Below are 24,524 nucleotides of genomic sequence, written 5' to 3' on the forward strand. Positions count from 1 at the left end.
ATGCTTTTGCTTTGCAATTGCAGAAGTAAATGAATGTTGCTTCAGTCTATCTCCGATCTAGTTTATGTATTGAACATTTGGTTTCAAATTCCTTGATCAGATCCTCTTTTCAAAAAGTCTTTAGGAAAGTTCAAAACTCCCACATCTAAAAACTCTGAGAAGAGATTGTTAAAGTTGTATTGTCAAAACTATTTCAAGAAAAAACCAAAAACACACCTAGAAACTGGCTTCGGAAAAGACTAATTACACCAGATCAAATCCTGATCCTAATCCCCCATTTGTGTTTGAAAATCCTAATCCGATTCCTAGGATTTTTAAAAGTCAAGAGAGGCAAGGAAATTCTGTTACTTCACACCTTGACAGACATTTGCATAACTCCATTCAATCTGAGCTTACCTCTGAAAAAACACTAAACCTTTATATGATTACTACAGCTTCTCCAAGTTCACCATCAACACCTCAAACTACTCTTTCCACTCCTCCATCTACAACACACATACCCACTGTTATCCCTACTCCTTTAGTTGTCACATATATTTCTGCAACCATGGCAAACTGATACACTCCCTTGAACTTACCTACCAACCCAGGGGTTGTGCCCCAAGACTATCAAAGTAAAATCCCTTCTTTTGAAGGTACTGGCACTTACACAGCTCAACAACATACCAATAAAATGATCGACTATTTTGAAAATTATGAGGTTGACGATGATGATGTTAGAATGAAAGTATTTGTTCAAAGTTTAACTGGAGATGTTAGAACTTGGTTTAAAGCCCTCGCTGCAAACAGTAGCAATGACCCACAAGCTCTTTATCAGACCTCCTTGAACAGATGGGAAAAGAAGAAAGATCCTCTCCACATTTTATCAAAGTATGAAAACCTATGAAGAGGCACACAAGAAACTGTCCAAGATTACTGTACCAGATTCAATAATGTATACAATGTTATTCCTCAAAATCTCAGACCTCCTCCAGATTTAGCCTTGATCAAATTCCTTGATGCATTTGATTCTGATATGGAATACCAACTTAGGGAAAGAGCTCCTTGAAACTTAGAAGAGATGCAGAGTATAGCTGTCAGCGTTGAAGCCAACCTCATATCTAAACGATCTAGATCCAAAGCTGAAAAGATGACACATTTCAAAGAAGAACCTTCTGCCTTTGAACAGAAATTAGATGCTATTATTAAAAGAATGGATCGACTTGGAGATAGAGTAGAAACAATTGAGAAAAAATTCCCTTGGGATGGTCAACCAAGCAATACTAGGAGATATCCAAATTTCAGGAAGAACCAAAATCCTAACACTGGAAAGATAGGGCCTGACCAAAATATTAGGCCCCCATTTCAAGAAAATTATGTTGAAGCCTCAACTTCTGATGAACCAATAGAAGAAACTCAAATTAATTTGATGGGACTCAACAATGAACAACAAGTTTTCTTGACCCAAGAAGATCAAGAAGCCCACAGCCTTAAACAATTCCAAACTCAGTCAGGTGAATCATTTGACTTTAGGGAGGGATATGATACAGCCATTTATGAAGACCACAAACAATACAATCTGAGGAGCAAAAGAATAGATGTCCCTGAAACCAGTAAACAGAGAGATACCAAGCATCCCAACAAAGGTAAAATCAGTGCCCCCACTGTACATATTCTTGCTAAAACAGATCTTAATCCAAATAACCCAATCGTTGAAGATATATCAGACAACTAATAGAAAACCTTCCACTTCTATTCCTTCTAAAGGAAACGTAGAAGAGCCTCTAGAACTCGATCTGGAAACAACTTCAGCCCACAATCCCACTCCTGAAGAGGAGAAAAAAGCAGAAAATCCAGCTGTCCGAAATACAAGAACTTAGACCAAAAAACCTTTCAATCTTGAGACAAAAGTAAACAAACTGAAGATAGCTATTCCATTATCAGAATTAGCAAAACATAATGTCTACAGAAGTCAAATCAGCAAATCACTCAAAATTTCTGTGAGCGAAGATTCAGTAAATATTTTTTATGACCAACCTGAATTAATATTTGGCCCTGAAGTAAATGGAAAAACAGCAGAGGTAGAAGTTTCTCCTTTCTATGTGGGTTTAAACATACATGATAAAATACTCCATAATGCCAAGTTTGATTCTAGTGCTTCTCATAACTTAATCCCTAAATCTGTAATGGAGAGACTTGACCTTGACATCACCAGGCCATATAAAGACCTTTTCTCTTTTGATTCAATTGAGGTCAAATGTTTGGGTTTAATCAAATATTTGTGTGTGTCACTAGTCCAATATCCTACTAAAACCATCATAATGGACATAGTAGTAGCTGATATTCCTCCAAAGTATGGTATGTTATTGTCTAGATATTGGGGTGCAAAGCTTCAAGGATCTCTACAGTTAGACATGTCCTACACTACTATTTCAATGTTTGGTCAACCCAAGAGACTATACAGAGAAACCTTAATGAAGTATGTAGTAAGTAGTCAAGAGAAACCTCGAAATTTCCCTATCTACTCACTACATTCATATATGGATTCTTTTATCCTTTACAATGCTGAAATTGATCCCCCACATGCAATAAAAGTTCTAGCAGATCAAACAGAAAAGATTGCAAATGAAAGGTCTAGTGCCCCAATCCAAGAAATTTCTGAAAATCATGAAACATCAAATAAACCAGAAGAAACTAAAAAACTAGATCTCCCTCTTAAACAGATCCTTGAAACTCCAGATACTAATTATAAACATGAAATCCTTTGGTACTTAGAATTTGATGGTTATGTGAACAAATTAGGAGCAGGAGCAGGAGTTTGGGTGCATAATCTTGAAAACAATCATGCTAAAGGCCATGCCTACAGATTAAACTCCAGGTGCACTAATAATATGGCTGAATATAAAGCTTTGTTGCTAGGTCTTAAACTGGTCAAAAAATTGGGAGCAACTAGAGTGTCAGTCCTAGGAGATTATGATTTGATCATTCAACAGATAAAAAGGAAGTTCTTAACAAATGATCTTAGATTAAGGGAGTACAGAGAAACAGCTTTAGAGATCCTCAATACCTTTCTAGAAACTCAACTTGCCAAAATCCCGAGAAAACATAACTTGCAAGCTCATAGCCTAGCAATGTTTGCCAGCACCTGTAAATTACCATTCGAACCAAATCATCAATTCACCGCTGAAATTAGACACAGGTCAGCCATACCTCATAATGTGAAGAACTGGCAAGTGTTTGATAGTGATATTCAGATCAACAATTTTTTAAACCTAAAAGAGGACTTTTCTAGCACTAACATTGATGGAGATACAGTCAGTGACTTTGATCCGACAAATCAGATAGAAACAGATATTTCAGCAGAAAACGCAACTCAAATTCTTCATCCAACAAAATTTACCAAAAATGAAATACAATATCTCAAAGAAATAGAGGTTGATGAGATTATTGAAGGAGAATCTGAAATTATCAATTTGAAAGACAATCATTTGCCCAAAGGATTAACTCCTTTGGAAGATCTCTTTGATTTCAACGATATTCCAAAGAAACCTCAAATGGAACTTCCAAAAGTAGACATTGAAGACTACAACATAGGAATTGAAAAAAAGCCAAAAATGGTAAAATTCTCCAAATCTTTGCCCCCTGATTAAAAATTTAAGTATGTTGAACTAATCAAAGAATTCTAGGATGTTTTTGCCTGGAGCTATGAAGACCTGAAATCTTATGACATCTCTGTAATTCAACATACAATACCCCTCAAGGAAAATCAAAGACCATTCAAACAAAAGCTCAGAAGAATCAACCCTGTACTGCTTCCTTTAATTGAAAAATAAATCAAACGAATGCATGATGCAGGGATAATTGCTCCAATCAGATTTTTAGAGTGGGTATCTAATTTAGTGCCTACCAGGAAGAAAACAGGAGAAATCAGATTATGTGTTGACCTAAGAAATGTAAATAAGGTTTCTTTGAAAGATAACTACCCTTTACCTAAGATGGATCATATTTTACAAAGAGTAGTGGGTGCTTCTAGGATTTCACTTTTGGATGGGTTTTCAAGTTTTAATCAGATTCTGATTCATCCTGATGACCAAGAAAAGACTGCATTTACAACACCATGGGGTACATTCAAATATGTTAAAATGCCATTCGGACTTAAGAATGCAGGGGCAACCTTTCAACGAGCAATGGACATAGCGTTTGCAAAAGAGATTCATGATTTTCTGGTTGTATACCTAGATGACCTCACTGTGTTTTCTAGATCAAATCAGCAACATTTAGATCATTTGAGACAAGTGTTTTTAAAATGCAGAAAGTATGGTATTTCATTAAATCCTAAAAAATCTATGTTTGGTCTAGAATAAGGCAAACTGTTACGCCATATCATCTCCAAAGATGGCATCAGAATTGATCCTGCTAGAATAGAAGCTATTCTGCAAAGACCCCACCCCAAAAATGTCAAAGAACTTCAAACTTTCCTAGGAAAAATTAACTTTCTGAGAAGATTCATATCTAATTTGGCTGAATTAATTAGATTGCTAAACAATATGTTAAAAAGGAATTCAAAAGTTAAATGGACAAAAGAAGCCAAGCAAGCATTTGAAGAAATTAAAATGGCTTTGACCAGAACACCAGTTCTTACAAGCCAAAAGTTTGATAGAGACTTCATAATTTTCTCATTTGCATAAGGACACACTATAGCAACTGTTTTACTACAAAAAGATTATCAAGGATGTGAAAAACCCATAGCCTTTTTTAGTAGAGCACTTAGAGATGCACCTCTGAATTACAAAATCATGGAAAAACAAGCTTTTGCACTTGTGAAAGCTATTCAAGACTTCAGAGTGTATATATTGTACTCCCATGTAGTAGCTTATGTACCAAATGTTGTTGTCAAAGACATCCTGACTCAGGATGGAATTGAAGGCAAACGAGGTAAATGGATAGCTAAAATATTTGAGTATGACATTGAAATAAAACCTGCAAAGCTCATAAAGGGACAGGGATTGGCTAAACTCATGACCGAAACAAACTTTCAAGCCCTGGATAATGAACAGGAGATGGCGATTCCACAAATCAGCCAGACCTTCTTAGAATCACCTCGGTATGCTGATATAATTCATGTATTATTAAACCTGTAGGCTCCTCCAGGGTTATCCAGAACAAAGAAAAGGTTTTTAAAGATGAAAGCTTCAAAATTATGTATTTTAGATAATGCTCTTTTTTGGAAAAATCATGAATGTATTTTATTGAATTGTTTAATTAAAAAAGAAGCTGACAAAATTCTCAAAGAATTTCATGCAGGGGACTGCGGTGGTCACCTTTACTGGAAATCAACTGCAGACAAAATCCTAAGGGCTGGATTTTACTGGCCAACCTTGTTCGTTGATGTAAAGAAGTTTGTCACTACTTGCCACAAATGCCAAATTTTTTACGGCAAAAGGAAACTGTTACCTTTACCCCTGAGACCAATTTCTACTGAAAGACCCTTTCAACAATGGGGTTTGGACTTCATTGGAGAAATACACCCTCCCTCTTCTGGCCAACATAAATGGATTCTCACTGCCACAGACTATTTCACCAAATGGATATAAGCCATTCCTTCTAGACAAGCCAATGATTCAATGATTATAGGATTCTTAGAAACCAACATATTATCCAGATTTGGTTGTCCTGAAAAGATCATAACCGACAATGTTGCTGCCTTCAAGTCCAAGAAAACGATAAATTTCTACAATAAATACCATATCATTTTAGGCCATTCCACAACCTATTACCCTCAAGGTAATGCTCTAGCTGAGTCTTCCAACAAAAGCCTGATCAATATTATTAAGAAATTGTTGAAAGAGAACAGGAAAAACTGGCACAAAAAACTTACAAATGCACTATGGGCAGACAGACTTACTACAAAGAGATCTATTGGAACTAGCCCTTATGAGTTAGTTTATGGCATGGAGGTTGTGTTTCCTTCATCTTTAGGAGTTCCTGTAATGAAATTACTGCAAGAAGCTCATATGGAACCCAATGACATTCAACGGAGAATAAATCAGACCATCCATTTACAGGAGACCAGAGAAGAAGTGCACCAAAGATCCCAAGTGTTACAAGAAAAACTCAAAAAAAAAAATTGACAAAAGGACCAAAGCAGAAGACTTCTACATTGGAGACAAAGTTCTAAGGTGGGATTCTAGGAGAGAAGACAAACGAAAACATGGGAAGTTTGACTTCTTGTGGAAAGGGCCATTTATCATCTATGCATTGCAAGGGAACAATACTTATTTTCTGAAGAGCCTGGATGGTACAGAAACAGAAGAAGGACCAGTGAATGGTCGAATGTTGAAACATTACTTTGATCCAGTTTTTTAAATATTTTTCTGACTCTAACATGTACATACTATATCCTTAATAATGTCACAGTTTGGATTGGATAGTAACTTACTGCAATTGAAGTCCGAAGAGAAGGCCCTAAGCTTCATAAGTGTGTTGTCATATATGCAATAAAACAACCAGCAAAGGAAGATTTCAGAACACAGTCTAAGTTATTCAGAAGGCCATCTGACCTGCTATTCTTGACTTTCCACCAGGGAAAGCCATCCCCAAGTGGAGCAACTGTTATACTCCTATACCTATAGGTGTCATATTTCATGATTGACTTGTTGAGCTCTGTAATATGTTCATCCCTTTCCTTGTTTCAAATGTTTTCCATATTATCAAAAAATCAAAAAATGTAAAAAATGTAAAGAGGGTATACCCTAAAAGAAAAATCAAAGGGTGAAAAGAATAAAATGGTCAAAAAAGTGAAAGAAATGAACCCCAAATAAAGAAAGACCAGGAAAGTGTGCAAGTCCAAAATGCCACTACTTTTTCATTTTCTATAATAAAGCATTGTGTGCAGCTTGTTAAAACTTTATGCCACAAGTGTTGAATGGCCAAACATCTTAATCTTGACTAGTTCATGTTTTGAATTTCTTGTTTTAGAGATAGAGAATAAAATCTGACCAAACTGTTTAAATTTCGCAGATAAGTAGATAGGTAGAGAAACAAAGGAGCCAAACAGTTTAATCTGAGCCCTTGGAAGTAATAAGTGCAGACTTAGGTAGGCTTCCCATGCACAAGAAAAGAAAAGTTGATAAAGGTTTGCTAGTCCAAGTGCACCCAAAGAAAGAAAAAATGCTAGGCAAAGTAGGCAGGGTAGGTAGATGGGTGTTGCAGAATGATACTTGTGATAGGTTTTGTCTCCAAAAGTGTTAATCTTTATCTCTATCACAAGTGCTATAGCGGAAATTATATTTGAAGCAACTCAAGCAAGGAAGATTTCATAACTAACTCCCATTCATACTTTTCCCTAATCACTTACTAATTCCCCCCCTCAAATATTAAAATCTGCTTGATATTACTCACAACTCACTCATCTCATTTCATAAACTCATTTCCTTAAGTAAATCCCTACTTTACTTGGGAAAATGCATAGTATCACCTCAAAACCCCTTGTGTTCATCCTAACCCTAAGTTTAAACTACAAAAGTCAAAATTGTTTTTTAAACTTAGTGCTTATTATCATTTCATAAATCATATTAACTTTAACACTTATTATATAAATCTCATGCAAATGTTTCCCTTCCCCGTATTATGTAAATATAATAAAAAGTCCCAAATATTAATATTTCTCGCCACGGTCGAATACGACCATAGTTACATTTCAACAGGGATTGATGAATTTGTTTGAAGTTCATTGAGAACCCTCCCCATGCGCATCATGGAATTAATTAACCTCTAGTTAATTAATAACCCAACCAGCCCTGAACCAATCAAAATGAGCCCAAAACTATTAAAAAATACAGTCTATTATATTGGGCCCGCATATGTTAACCTTTCACCATTTCCATAGCGCGTCCATCGTCCGATCTCGGCCTGACCATCCGACGGTCAACGATCATTTCGGGACCCCCCTAACCGCCGCTGTTTAACTCGCGGGAGCTTGGCGGTTTTTTCACCCATACAAAGCCACATGTCGTGCTTCCGTTATGATCACTCGCCCTCCGCCTGAAACCGCCCAGCCCCAAAAGCGGTGCGGGCAAAACCACTTACCCGCATCACCTGCTAATGTCCTTTGTCCCGTGCTGACATCACCCACCACGTCACTACCACGTCACCTGCCCATACACCCGTTGACGTTATCCGTCCTTTAAATCAAAAGTTCCCGCAAAAATTCATTTTTGTCAAAAAGAAGGGTAAAATATCATTTTTTCTATATTTTCGCTGCAAACGACACTTTGGGCATGATATCTACCGAGTTCGCAGTTCATTCTCGACTGCCTCCAGGACCAGAAAAGGCTCCATCAACGGGCTCCTCCGCCTGTCAACCGACCCTCCACTATACGGTTTCCTCCTCTTTGACACAGGTACTTGTGAGTTTTCTCAATACATGGCTATCAGCCCATCAATGCCAGGACTTCTCAGCAATCTCCACAGGAAGTTAGCATACCAGCCACAGAAAGATCTAAAAGAAAGGAAATGGAAGGCGCAGAACAACTTCCAGTCCCCCAAAAAATAGGGGTTTATCCATAGTTACACTATTACATTTGGAAAAATGAAATTTTGGGCGAAATGCCAGACAGCGGCGAGCAAGGGTCAGATCAGCATTAAAGTGTATCAGATCTGCATCAAAACAAGTCAAAGAGATTCAGTTCAACATTAATGTGTGTCAGAGCAGAATTAAAGAAAGCGGATTAGAAGTAAAGAGGGCATATCAAAATTAAAGAGCACATTAAAGACAGGCAGTCGGCACAAAGCTACTACAAAATATAGCTGCAAGCTGAACCCTAAAGGCCTGCCTCCAGCACAACATCAGTTAGTTGTTTCTATTTTACTTGTAAAAACTCTTATTAGTTAAACCTAGATATTATCTCACAGCTGTTATGAGATATAAGTTGTACATATTTTTTTGTATAAATACCCCCTCCATTAGAGTATTGAGGTGGTCTGTGTGGTGTGTGGATTTCCTAGACTCTGTTATAATACTAAATTTTTGGAATAAAAAGTTGTTGGAATCAACTGTTTTTTAGCCTACTGGATTAAGAATTGAAGCAGAGGACTTGTCACAGAATTCTTTAATCAACCTCCGGATCAATAAATCCCCTATATCTTGTGTTTTACAGTTTTCTGGTTTATTATATTATCTGTGTCTCATAATCTGAATGACAAAGTAAAGGTTAATTTCGTAATTTTCTTGACTGCACTCTGTTTTCAGTCTTTATTCTCTGTGTTTTCTTCAGAATTAGAATAAACAGGGAACTCTTAATTGCTCATGTTTCCTGATTCTTTCTTGTTGATTATTTGATAAAGAATTCTTAACTGCTCCTTATCAACAATCATTCATTCTCCCTCTTTCAATATGGTGAAGGATTCTTAACTGCCCTTCACCCATTTGAGCCCATTCCATCTACTTCGAATCCTTCACTTGTTCCATGTTTGACTGCCTTGCTCTGTGAAGCCATCCTCTGTTAAGAAACCAAATCCAGAAAGCCTTTTTCTTTGACTCCATCATGCCCAATGGACTAAGCTATTCTGTTTTACCTCTCTGTTCTATTCAATCCCACCACCCAAACTCAAAACAAAACCCTTGAAATTCATAACTAGCCTAATACCTTGAAAAACAAAGCTAAATCATAAAGAGAAAGCCCTCTCTGGATACAGATTGGCTAGATTTTGTATCTAAAAGATTGGTCTGTGGTTACCTTGGCATCCTTCCCTTTCTTACAACTTTGGGGAAAACCTGAGTGATAATATCATTGGCGACTCCGCTGGGGACCTGAATAATTATTTGTTAATACTATTTATTTCATAAGCTACAAATGGAGCCTGAAGTTAGCCAGGTAGCCTTTGAAACGCTTTTGCTTTGAAATTGCAGAAGTAAATGAATGTTGCTTCAGACTATCTCTGATCTAGTTTATGTATTAAACAGTTGGTTTCAAATTCCTTGATCAGTTCCTCTTTTCAAAAAGTCTTTAGGAAAGTTCAAAACCCCACATCTAAAAACTCTGAGAAGAGATTGTTAAAGTTGTATTGTCAAAACTATTTCAAGAAAAAACCAAAAACACACCTAGAAACTGGCTTCGAAAAGACTAATTACACTAAATCAAATCCTGATCCTAATCCCCCACCTGTGTTTGAAAATCCTAATCTGATTCCTAGGATTCTTAAAAGTCAAGAGAGCCAAGGAAATTATGTTACTTCACACTTTGACAGACATTTGCAGAACTCCATTCAATCTGAGCTTACCTCTGAAAAAACACCAAACCTTTCCGTGATTACTACAGCTTCTCCAAGTTCACCATCAGCACCTCAAATTACTCTTTCCACTCCTCCATCTACAACACACATACTCACCATTATCCCTACTCCTTTAGTTGTCACATATATTTCTGAAACCATGGCAAACCGATACACTCCCCTGAACTTACCTGCCAACCCAGGGGCTATGCCCCAAGACTACCAAAGTAAAATCCCTTTTTTTGAAGGTACTGGCACTTACACAGCTCAACAACATACCAATAAAATGATCAACTATCTTGAAAAATATGAGGTTAACGATGATGATGTTAGAATGAAAATATTTCTTCAAAGTTTCACTGAAGATGTTAGAACCTGGTTTAGAGCCCTTCCTGTAAACAGTATCAATGACCCACAAGCTCTTTATCAAACCTTCTTGAACAGATGGGAAAAGAAGAAAGATCCTCTCCACATTTTATCAGAGTATGAAAACCTAAGAAGAGGCACACAAGAAACTGTCCAAGATTACTGTACCAGATTCAATAATGTATATAATGCTATTCCTCAAAATCTCAGACCTCCTCCAGATTTGGCCTTGATCAAATTCCCTGATGCATTTGATTCTGATATGGCATATCAACTTAGGGAAATAGCTCCTTGAAACTTAGAAGAGATGCAGAGTATAGCTGTCAGCGTTGAGGCCAACCTGATATCTAAACGATCTAGAGCCAAAGCTGAAAGGAGGACACCTTTCAAAGAACCTTCTGCCTTTGAACAGAAATTAGATGTTATTATTAAAGGAATGGATCGACTTACAGATAGAGTAGAAACAATTGAGAGAAAATCCCCTTGGGATGGTCAACCAAGCAATACTAGAAGAAATCCAAATTTCAGGAAGAACCAAAATCCTAACACTGGAAAGACAGGGCCTGACCAAAATATTAGGCCCCCATATCAAGAAAATTATGTTGAAGCATCAACTTCTGATGAACTAATGGAAGACACTCAAATTAATTTGATGGGACTCAACAATGAACAACAAGTTTTCTTGACCCAAGAGGACCAAGAAGCCCACAGCTTTAAACAATTCCAAACTCAGTCAGGTGAATCATTTGACTTTAGGGAGGGATCTTATACAGCGATTTATGAAGTCCACAAACAATACAACCTGAGGAGCAGAAGAATAGATGTCCCTGAAACCAGTAAACAGAAATATACCAAGCAGCCCAACAAAGGTAAAATCAGTACCCCCCCTGTACATATTTTTGCTAGAACAGGTCTTAATCCAAATAACCCAATCGTTGAAGATATATCAGACAATCAGCCACCTAAGAGACAACTTTCCACTTCTATTCCTTCTAAAGAAAACGTAGAAGAGCCTTTAGAACTCGATTTGGAAACAACTTCAGCCCACAATCCCACTCCTGAAGAGGAGAAAAACACAAAAAATCCCAGTTGTCCGAAATACAAGAACTCAGACCGAAAAACCTTTCAATCTTGAGACAGAAGTAGGCAAACTAAATATAGTTGTTCCATTATCATAATTAGCTAAACATAATGTCTACAGAGGTCAAATCGGCAGATCACTCAAAATTTCTGTAAGGGAAGATTCAGTAAATATTTTTGATGACCAGCCTGAAATAATATTTGGCCCTGAAGTAAATGGAAAAACAACAGAGATAGAATTTTCTCCTTTCTATGTGGGTTTAAACATACATGATAAAATACTCCATAATGCCATGTTTGATTCTGGTGCTTCTCATAACTTAATGCCTAAATCTTTAATGGAGAGACTTGACCACCAGACCATATAAAGACCTTTCTCTTTTGATTCAAGTCAAGTCAAATGTTTGAGTTTAATCAAAGACTTGTGTGTGTCACTAGCCCAATATCCTACTAAAACCATCTTAATGGACATAGTAGTAGCTGATATTCCTCCAAAGTATGGTATGTTATTGTCTAGATCTTAAGGTGCAAAGCTTCAAGGATCTTTACAGTTAGACATGTCCTACGCTGCTATTTCAGTGTTTGGTCAACCCAAGAGACTATACAGAGAAACCTTAATGAAGTGTGTAATAAGTAGTCAAAAGAAACCCCAAAATTTCCCTATCTACTCAGTACATTCAGATATGGATTCTTTTATCCTTTACAATGCTAAAATTGATCCCTTGCATGCAATAAAAGTTCTAGCAAATGAAACAGAAAAGATTGCAAATGAAAGGTCTAGTGCCCCAATCCAAGAAATTTCTGAAAATCATGAAACATCAGATAAACCGGAAGAAACTAAAAAACTAGATCTCCCTCTTAAACAGAGTCCTGAAACTCCAGATACTAATTATAAACATGAAATATTTTGATACTTAGAATTTGATGGTTCTGTGAACAAATTAGGAGCAGGAGCAGGAATTTGGGTGCACAATCTTGAAAACAATCATGCTGAAGGCCATGCCTACATATTAAACTTCAGGTGCACTAATAATATGACTAAATATAAAGCTTTGTTGCTAGGTCTTAAACTGGTCAAAAAATTGGGAGCAACTAGAGTGTCAGTCCTAGGAGATTCTGATTTGATCATTCAACAAATAAAATGGAAGTTCTTAACAAATGATCCCAGATTAAGAGAGTATAGAGAAACAGTTTTAGAGATCCTCAATACATTTCTAGAAACTCAGGTCGCCAAAATCCCGAGAAAACATAAATTGCAAGCTCATAGCCTAGCAATGTTTGCCAGCCCCTGTAAATTACCATTCGAACCAAATCATCAATTCACAACTAAAATTAGACACAGGCCAACCATACCTCATAATGTGAAGAACTGGCAAGTGTTTGACAGTGATATTCAGATCACCAATTTTTTAAACCTAGAAGAGAAACTTTCTAGCACAAACGTTGATGGAGATACAGTCGGTGACTTTGGTCCGACAAATCAGATAGAAACAAACATTTCAGCAGAAAACGCAACTCAAATGCTTCATCCAACAAAATTTACCAAAGAGGAAATACAAGATCTCAAAGAAATAGAGGTTGATGAGATTATTGAAAGAGAATCTGAAATTATCAATTTGAAAGACAATCATTTGCCCAAAGGATTAACTCCTTTGGAAGATCTCTTTGATTTAAACGATATTCCAAACAAACCTCAGATGGAACCTCCAAAAGCAGACATTGAAGAGTACAACATAGGAACTGAAGAAAAGCCAAAAATGGTAAAATTCTCCAAATCTTTGCCCCCTGGTCAAAAGCTTAAGTATGTTGAACTGATCAAAGAATTCCATGATGTTTTTGCCTGGAGCTATGAAGACCTGAAATCTTATGACATCTCTGTAATTCAACATACAATACCTCTCAAGAAAAATCAAAGACCATTCAAACAAAAGCTCAGAAGAATCAACCCTGTACTGCTTCCTTTAATTCAAAAAGAAATCAAACGAATGCATAATGCAAGGATAATTGCTCCAATCATATTTTCAGAGTGGATATCTAATTTAGTGCCTACCAGGAAGAAAACAGAAAAAATCAGATTATGTGTTGACCTAAGAAATGTACATAAGGTTTCTTTGAAAGACAACTACCCTTTACCTAAGATGGATCATATTTTACAAAGAGCAGTGGGTGCTTTTAGGATTTTACTTTTGGATGGGTTTTTAAGTTTTAATCAAATTTTGGTTCATCCTGATGACCAAGAAAAGACTGCATTTACAACACCATGGGGTACATTCAAATATGTTAAAATGCCATTCGGACTTAAGAATGTAGGGGCAACTTTTCAACGAGCAATGGACATAGTGTTTGCAAAAGAGATTCATGATTTTCTGGTTGTATACCTAGATGACCTCACTGTGTTTTCTAGATTAGATCAGCAACATTTAGATCATTTGAGACAAGTGTTTTTAAAATGCAGAAAGTATGGTATTTCATTAAATCCTAAAAAATCTGTGTTTGGTCTAGAAGAAGGCAAACTGTTAGGCCATATCATCTCCAAAGATGGCATCAGAATTGATCTTGCTAAAATAGAAGCTATTCTGCAAACACCACACCCCAGAAATGTCAAAGAACTTCAAGCTTTCCTAGGAAAGATTAACTTTCTGAGAAGATTCATATCTAGTTTGGCTGAATTAATTAGATTGCTGAACAATATGTTAAAAAGGAATTGAAAGGTTAAATGGACAGAAGAAGCCAAGCAAACATTTAAAGAAATTAAAACGGCTTTGACCAGAACACCAGTCCTTACAAGTCCAAAGTTTGATAGAGACTTCATAATTTTCTCATTTGCATCAGAACACACTATAGCAGTTGTTTTACTACAAAAAGATGATCAAGGATGTGAAAAACCCATAGCCTTTTTAGTAGAGCACTTAGAGATGCACCTCTGAATTACAAAATCATGGAAAAACAGGCTTTTGCACTTGTGAAAGCTATTCAAGACTTCAGAGTGTATATAGTGTACTCTCATGTAGTAGCTTATGTATCAAATGTTGTTGTCAAAGACATCTTGACTCAGGATGGAATTGAAGGCAAACGAGGTAAATGGATAGCTAAAATATTGGAGTATGACATTGAAATAAAACTTGCAAAGCTCATAAAGGAACAGGGATTGGCTAAACTCATTACCGAAACAAACTTTCAAGCCTTGGATATTAATGAACTGGATAATGAACAGGAGATGGCAACTCCACAAATCAACCAGACATTCTTAGAATCACCTTGGTATGCTGATATAATTCATGTATTATTAAACCTACAGGCTTCTCCAGGGTTATCCAGAACAAAGAAAAGGTTTTTAAATATGAAAGCTTCAAAATTCTGTATTTTAGATAATGCTCTTTTTTGGAAAAATCATGAATGTATTCTATTGAATTGTTTAATAAAAAAAGAAGCTGACAAAATTCTCAAAGAATTTCATACAGGGGACTGCAGTGGTCACCTTTACTGGAAATCAACTGCAAAAAAAATCCTAAGAGCTGGATTTTACTGGCCAACCTTGTTCGCTGATGTAAAGAAGTTTGTCACTACTTGCCACAAATGCCAAATTTTTTAAGGCAAAAGAAAACTGTTACCTTTACCCTTGAGACCAATTTCTACTGAAAGGCCCTTTCACCAATGGGGTTTGGACTTCATTGGAGAAATACACCCTCCCTCTTCTGGCCAACATAAATGGATTCTTATTGCCACAGACTATTTCACCAAATGGATAGAAGCCATTCCTTCTAGACAAGCTAATGATTCAGTGATTATAGAATTCTTAGAAACCAACATATTATCCAGATTTGGCTGTCCTGAAAAGATCATAACCGACAATGTTGTTGCCTTCAAATCCAAGAAAATGATAAATTTATGCAACAAATACCATATCATTTTAGGCCATTCAACAGCCTATTACCCTCAAGGTAATGGTCTCGCTGAGTCTTCCAATAAAAGTCTAATCAATATTATTAAGAAATTGTTGGAAGAGAACACGAAAAACTGGCACAAAAACTTACAAATGCACTATGGGTAGACAGACTTACTATAAAGAGATCTATTGAAACTAGCCCTTATGAGTTATTTTATGGCATGGAGGTTGTGTTTCCTTCATCTTTAGGAGTTCATGTAATGAAATTACTGCAAGAAGATCAGATGGAACCCAATGACATTCAAATGAGAATAAATCAAACCATCCATTTACAGCAGACCAGAGAAGAAGTGCACCAAAGATCCCAAGTGTTACAAGAAAAACTCAAAAAAAATATTTGACAAAAGGACCTAAGCAGAAGACTTCTACATTGGAGACAAAGTTCTAAGGTGGGATTCCAGTAGAGAAGACAAAGAAAAACATGGGAAGTTTGACTTCTTGTGGAAAGGACCATTTATCATCTATGCATTGCAAGGGAACAATACTTATTTTTTGAAGAGCTTGGATGGTACAGAAACAAAAGAAGGACCAGTGAATGGTGGAATGCTGAAACATTGCTTTGATCCAATTTTTTGATATATTTTGACTCTAACATGTACATAATATATCCTTAATAATGTCACAGTTTGGATTGGATAGTAACTTGCTGCAGTTGAAGCCCGAAGAGAAGGCCCTAAGCTTCACAAGTGTGCTATCATATATGCAATAAAACAACAAGCAAAGGAAGATTTCAAAACATAGTCTAAGTTATTCAGAAGGCCATTTGACCTGCTATTCTTCACTTTCCACCAGGGAAAGCCATCCCCAAGTGAAGCCACTGTTATACTCCTATACCTATAGGTGTCATATTTCATGATTGATTTGTTGAACTCTGTAATATGTTCATCCTTTTCCTTGTTGCAAAGGTTTTCTATATTATCAAAAAATCAAAAAATGTAAAAAATGTAAAGAGGGTATACCATAAAAGAAAAATCAAACGGTAAAAAGAATAAAATGGTCAAAAAAGTGAAAGAAATGAACCCCAAATAAAGAAAAACCAGGAAAGTGTGCAAGCCCAAAATGCCACTACTTTTTTATTTTCTGTAATAAAGCATTGTGTGCAGCTTGTTAAAACTTTATGCCACAAGTGTTAAATGGCCAAACAGCTTAATCTTGACCAGTTCATGTTTTGAATTTCCTGTTTTAGAGATAGAGAATAAAATCTGGCCAAACTGTTTAAACTTGGCAGATAAGTAGATAGGTAGAGAAACAAAGGAGCTCAATAGCTTAATCTGAACCCTTAGAAGTAATAAATTCAGACTTAGGTAGGCTTCCCATGCAAAAGAAAAGAAAAGTTGATAAGGGTTTGCTAGTCCAAGTGCACCCAAAGAAAGTGTTATCACTCAGGTTATCCTTAAGCTCCGGAAAAGGATACGGCCGAGGTAACCACAGACCAACTTTGGACTGCATGGTCTAGCCAACCTGCAGTCAGAGAGGGCTCTCTCTTTCAGATTTAGCTTTGTTGAAAAGGATTTTCGGCTAGGTTTTGAGTTCAAAGGGTTTTTGTTTTGTTTTTGGTGGGAAAATTGATGTTTTCAGACAGAGAGGCAAGGCATAGTCTGGAAGTTTCAAACCATTGGGCGTGGAGTCGAGGAGGAAAACTGCTGGTGCATTTCTTCAGTCACAAGAGAGGGAAAATGGAGCAAGATAACTGCGCATGAAACAATATTTCAGGTTTAAATGATGGAAAGAATGCTAAGTAATGAGAGACAGTTAAGAATCTCTCAATCAGCTTAACAGATGGGGGTAACAGAGCTCTACCTAGGGGCAATAAAGAATCCCTAGATAATTGGCCAACACAGGTGAATCGGGGTAAATATGAACCAGGAGGAATTCATATTCATAACCTATTCATTTAGAAGAAAACATAAAGAAACAACAGAAATTGAGCATAGAGTGCACTTAAACAAATTCTAAGTTATTCTTTGTTTCTGCTATTTAGATAGTGGTAAACAATAAACAGAGGTAAGATGCACTTATTGCTTCAGACTACAGCACAAGAATTCCATCTTTAGATCTTCAAAACATTCATTTACAACAGACAGTTTGCTCTCCAAGCTTTCAGCGATCTTTGATTATAGAAAAAACTCAGGTATACAATGTGAGTCTCTAGTGAAAACTCTCAATTAACCAACACTTGTAACAATGTAGAGGGCGATATATATAGGAAAAAAATGCTCTACAGCTGCTTTTATTACATCTTGACCTAAACAGGTCTTAAAGAATGATTAATTTCACCTAATCCTATCTGAAATAAATGCATGAAAATATCTTTGGCTGCGCTGAGGGCCACCGTATCAAAACTGAGTAAATGATGTTGTCCTCGGTGGCTTGGTGCAGTGTTTTCTGAAATAAATGTGTATGGGTTTCTGTATCTCTGCTGTCTGGTGGCCTTGAATGCCTTAATTGTGATTTGAGGGCAAGGATGGGCTTACACCTCCTGACTTGACTTTTCTGAGGGACTCATTAATGTACAGGTGCTTAGAGCCCCTAAAAAAAATCTTCAGCTGATACTCTTTGGCTCTTCTTCTTCCTCTGATATTCTTTGGTAATAAACGGATGCTGCTCTGATGTGCTGTGTGTTAAATCAACATTTAATGGCCATTGTTCGGCCTCTATTTTCTTCAAAACTGTTTTTTGCTCCTCTCGGCAAGCTTCGCGAAGGAAAACGGGTCATTTGGCGCCTTTCGGGCCTGCTGGGGGCTGCATAATGAAAAGATTCCCTAAAGATTCCCCATTCAGGCCTAATTTATCCAGCGATGAGCGATTTGCGATAGGCGCAAATCGCTCATCAAAAACTGCCTCAGAAACTGATTCCGGGGCTCCGGAGTGCGATTTTCGCCCTTCGCGCCAAAAAAGTGATGATGACGTCAGCATGATGACGTGGCGGGATGACGTCAGCATAATGACGTCATCATGTGCGGTGGTGACGTGGCAGTACGGCAGCTCTGATGATGTGGCAGGACACGTGACAGGTGACTCGGCAGTACAGTGGCAGGAGGGCCACGCAGGCGGACGACGTGCCATGGTGACTGGGCAGGGGGTGACGCAGGCAGGTGACGTCACCGGGCAGGGGGCGGTTTCCGGTTTTGGGGCGCACCACCTTTGGGCATGAGCGGTTTTGTCAGAGGGGGCTCCGCCACAGCCCAGGAGGTGACGCGTGGCAGGAGGTACGGCGGGAATACCGCCTATCTCCCGGACACTAACCTTCGGGCAGTTCGGAGATGGGATGGCCCGTCAACCGTTGATCTGGGCATAGGACGATCGGACGATTGGCGGGAAGGGCGAGGCGGCGGGAAGTTAGGGAGGAGAAAATACAAGGGATATTCCGATTTTAATAATGCGCGGCGGGGGTTTTAGACTTAGGGAAAGTGGGTTATGGGGTCTAAAAATGGGCGGGTTAATGTATTTACAGTTGGGGCTTAGGGATAAAGGGTAAAACATGGGTTTAATGCACGTGGGTTTAACAATTTATGCCCAAGACTTAAGGTAAGGGGGTGGAAAAGAGGGTCTTTGAGGGTTTTTAGGGCCAGGGGAGAGGTTGTTAGCATGACCAGGTGTCATCTAACTCCTGCTATGACTCGGATGGGCTAAAAAACAGGTGGACCATTTTTTCCCAGACTTGGAAAAAATATGGCTATATTGCCAGGGAGGGGATATTTACATAGGGGAGTTTTATATACATAGTTTTAGTAGGGGAAGGGGAAAATTAATAGGTAGTTATATACTAGAGTGAGTAGTTAATATGGAGATGATAAGCAGGCGCTAAGGTCAGGGACCTTAGGCTAATTTTGGGGAAAAGAATTTGAAAAGAAATAAAATCCTTGAGTGAAGCAGATATTCACCAAGGCAACTGATATGGATGATGATGAAACTAAGAGGAATCAAGCAGATCTTCACCTCTTTGGGAAGTTAGTAAGTGACTTAGGGAATTGGAAGAAGGGGGAGTTAGTGATGTCCACCTTTGAGCTCCTTTGAATGAAAATTGCCTGCACTGTGATCTGTAAAGATGAAACACTTTGTAACACAAAATTGATCATAAATCATCATTTTGCAACCTCACAGCTACCTACCCGGCCTACTCACCTAACATTTTTTCTTCTTTTTGGTTTGGGTGCACTTAGACTTGCAGACCCAGATTTACAATTTTTCTTTTGAATGTTTCCTATCTAGCTCTACACTTATTTCTGCCAGGGCCCAGATTAAACAGTTGGGTCCCTTTGATTCTCTACCTATTTACAGATCTGCCAAGATTAAACTGTTTGGACAGATATCATCCTCTACATTCTAAAATAGGAAATTGAAACCTAGGGAGGCCAAGATTAGACTGTTTGGACCTCCCTTAAATGAAAAACTCTTCAAAACTGGAACAACTCATCAAAATTGGAATCAGCAGTGGCATTTGGACTAGAACACTTTATGGCTTTTTTCTTTGGTCTCTTCTGGAAATATGGAACACTGCAGCTTGCAAAGTATAACATATTTGGCATGTAAAAATGTTAATCATGAAAGATGAAACCGTGTTGCAACAGGAGGCTAACAGAAAGAAAGAAAAAAGGTTAGGCAAAGTAGACAGGGTAGGTAGATAGGTGTTGCAGAATGATACTTGTGAAAGGTTTTGTCTCCAAAAGTGTTAATCTTTATCTCTATCACAAGTGCCATGGCGGACATTATATTTGAAGCGGCTCAAGTGAGGCAAATTTCATAACTAACTCCCCTTCATATATTTCCCTAATCACTTACTAATTCCCCCCCAAATATTAAGATCTGTTTGATATCACTCACAAATCACTCATCTCATTTCATAAACTCATTTCCTTAAGTAAATCCCTATTTTACTTAGGAAAATGCATAGTATCACCTCAAAACCCCTTGTGTTCATCATAAGCCTAAGTTTAAACTACAAAAGTCAAAATTATTTTTTAAACTTAGCGCTTATTATCATTTCATAAATCATATTAACTTTAACACTTATTATATAAATCCCATGCAAATGTTTCCCTTCCCCGTATTATGTAAATATAATAAAAAACCCCAAATATTAATATTTCCCGCCCCGGTCGAATACGACCATAGTTATATTTCATCAGGGATTGATGAACTTGTTTAAAGTTCATTGAGAACCCTCCCGTGCACATCATGGAATTAATTAACCTATGGTTAATTAATAACCCAACCAGCCCCGAACCAATCAAAATGTACCCAAAACTATTAAAAAATACAGTTTATTATATTGCGCCCGCATACGTTAACCTTCCGCCATTTCCATAGCGCGCCCGTCATCCGATCTGGGCCTGACCATCCGACGGTCGACGATCATTTCACGACCCCCCTAACCGCTATTGTTTAACTCGCGAAAGCCTGGAAGTTTTTCCGCTCGTACAAAGCCACGCGTCGCGCTCCCGCTGTGATCACTCGCCCTCCGCCCGAAATCGCCCAGCCCCAAAAGCAGTGCGGGCAAAACCGCTTACCCCCGTCACCTGCTAACATCCTCCGTCCTGTGCTGACATCACCTGCCACATGACTACCACGTCACCTGCCCGTACTCCCACTGACATTATCCGTCCTTTAAATCAAAAGTTCCCACCAAACTTCATTTTTGTCAAAAAGAAGGGTAAAATATCATTTTTGTTATATTTTCACTGCAACGGCGCTCCCGGCATGATATCTATCGAGTTCGCAGTTCATTCTCCACTGCCTCCAGGACCAGAAAAGGCTCCATCAATGGGCTCCTTCGCCTGTCAACCGACCCTCCACTGTACGGTTTTCTCCTCTTTGACACAGGTACCTGTGAATTTTCTCAATACATGGCTATCAGCGCATCAATGCCAAGACTTCTCAGCAATCTCCGTAGGAAGTTAGCATACTAGCCACAGAAAGATCTAAAAGAAAGGAAATGGAAGGCGCAGAACAACTTCCAGTCCCCCAAAACACAGGTGTTTATCCATAGTTACATTGTTACCCTTGGAAAAAGGAAATTTTGGGCGAAATGCCAGACAACAATGAGCAAGGGTCAGATCAGCATTAAAGTGTATCAGATCCGCATCAAAACAAGTCAAAGATTTTCAGTTCAACATTAATGTGTGTCAGAGCAGAATTAAAGAAAGCAGATCAGAAGTAAAGAGGGTGGATCAAAATTAAAGAGCACATTTAAGACAGGCAGTCGGCGCAAAGCTACTACAGAAGGCAGCTGCAAGCCGAACCCTAAAGGCCTGCCTCCAGCACAACATCAGTTAGTTGTTTCTATTTTACTTGTAAAAACTCTTATTAGTTAAACCTAGATATTATCTCACAGCTATTATGAGATATAGGTTGTACATATTTTGTTGTATAAATACCCCCTCCATTAGAGTATTGAGGTGGTCTGTGTGGTGTGTGGATTTTCTAGACTCTGCTATAATACTAAATTTTTGGAATAAAAAGCTGTTGGAATCAACTATTGATTGGCCTACTGGATGAAGAATTGAAACAGAGGACTTGTCACAAGATTCTTGAATCAACCTCCGGATCAATCAGTCCCCTATATCTTGTGTTTTACAGTTTTCTAGTTTATTATATCATCTATGTCTCATAATCTGAATGATAAAGTAAAGGTTAATTTCAAAATTTGCTTGACTGCACTCTGTTTTCAGTGTTTATTATTCTCCGTGTTTTCTTTAGAATTAGAATAAACATTGAACTCTTAATTGCTCATGTTTCCTAATTCTTTCATGTTGATTATTTAATAAAGAATTCTTAACTGCTCCTTATCAGCAATCATTCATTTTCCCTCTTTCAATATGGTGAAGGATTCTTAACTGCCCTTCACCCATTTGAGCCCATTCCATCTACTTCGAATCCACCTTCACTTGTTCCCTATTTAACTACCTTGCTCTGTGAAACCATCTTCTATTAAGAAACCAAATCCAGAAAGCCTTTTTCCTTGACTCCATCATGCCCATTGGACTAAACTATTTTGTTTTACCTCTCTGTTCTATTGAATCCCACCACCCAAACTCAAAACAAAACCCTTGAACTTCATAACTAACCTAATACCTTAAAAAACAAAGCTAAATCATAAAGAGAGAGCCCTCTCTGGATACAGATTGGCTAGATTCTGTATCTAAAAGATTGGTCTGTGGTTACCTCGGCATCCTTCCCTTTCTTACAACTTTGGGGAAAACCTGAGTGATAACAATATAGATGGATTTGTTCTCGTAAACCACTTGTCACCTAGTCAATTTTTACGGAGGAAATGATAACACATTATGAAGATACAAAAAGCAACACCTTCTTTAGCCAATTGATAAATCTCAAACAAAAGGATTCGATGGTGAAGCACATTGAAGACTTCCAAAAATTGAATATTAGGGTAACCAATATTCCAAAGGAGCATAGGATTGATGTCTTCATAGAGAATTTAAAAGATAAAATCTAACATGAGGTGCGGCTTTGGAACCTAATTCATTGAAGAAGACATTCATGGTGGCAAGAAAAGTTGAAAGAAAAATTATGGCAATAAAGTCTACCACTCGCAACTATAAAGATGGAAGTGTTGTTGCTCCTAGTCTTCCACAACCTACAAGGTTGACACCACAACAATTGGAGGAAAAAATGGCAAAAAGAATTTGTTATAGTTATGATAGAAAGACAGAAGTGTTGTTGCCCCTAGTCTTCCACAACTTACAAGGTTGACACCACAACAATTGGAGGAAAAAATAGCAAAAGGGATTTGTTACAGTTACAGTGCGCTGAGAAGAAATTATTCTACATACACTGTGAAGAGGAGGAAGGAAAGAAACAGGAAACATCAAAAGAGGAGGATATACACCAGAAACCAACCCCATAGAAAGAAGAAATGAATTCGACCATATCTTGTAATGCATTGGCAGGAATTACTACTTCTCAAACTCTGAAGCTAAAAGGATATATCAAGAATAAAAAGGTAATAGTGCTAATTGATTCGGGCAAGTGCCCATAATTTTATTCATTGTAAGATAGCCAAGGAGTTGAATTGCTTTCTATATCCAGTGCCAGAGTGTCAAGTGATGGTTGCAAATGGAGGGACTATAAATTGCTTTGGAACACAATATCAAGTTAACCATGGGGGAATATGTATTGAATAGTTCAATGCTTTCCATTCCAATGGGTGATGTTGTACTAGGAGTCCAATGGTTACAATCTTTCGGGACAATAACCTTCAACTTTCAAGAACTTTTTTTGAATTTTTTTTGGGAAGGAAATGAAGTTCAATTAAGGGGTATCGCAAGGAAAACAGGAAAGATAATCAACTCTAATGGCATGAAAAAACTTCTAAAAAAAGAACAATGGGGCATAATTACACAGTTATGCTCTCCAGGGGTTCAAACATCGAAATCATATATTTCTCCAAAACTCATGAGGATCATTATGAATTTTTGGTCATGCTTTTTGTCCTTCCACATTTTAAGGTCTGATGAATTCCATTTTCAAACCCTTCCCAATTTTTGATATTTTTTGATGATACACTAATCTACTACAAGTCTTGGAATGATCATGTTCAACTTGTTAATAGGGTGTTCAAACTATTGGAGGAGAAATTATGATGCAAAAACCTCCAAAAGTTTCTTTGAAATATTTGGGTCATATTGTATCTCATGAGGGTGTTAAGGTATACCCTAACAAAATTAAAGCCATTAAAGAATAGAAAATCTCCACAACCATAAAGCATCTTTGAGGATTTCTCGAGTTGACAGGGTATTATTGCAAGTTTGTTATGAATTATGGGAGAGTAGCAGCACCTCTAACATCATTATTGAAGAAATGTGCATTTTCTTGGACTCCATAAGCAACGAAGGACTTTAAACATCTTAAAGAAGCAATG

The sequence above is a fragment of the Pinus tabuliformis genome, chromosome 3_2 (assembly GCF_031772625.1).
Source record: "Pinus tabuliformis cultivar Carrire ecotype Pingquan chromosome 3_2, CPIR1, whole genome shotgun sequence".
Lineage (NCBI taxonomy): Eukaryota > Viridiplantae > Streptophyta > Pinopsida > Pinales > Pinaceae > Pinus > Pinus tabuliformis.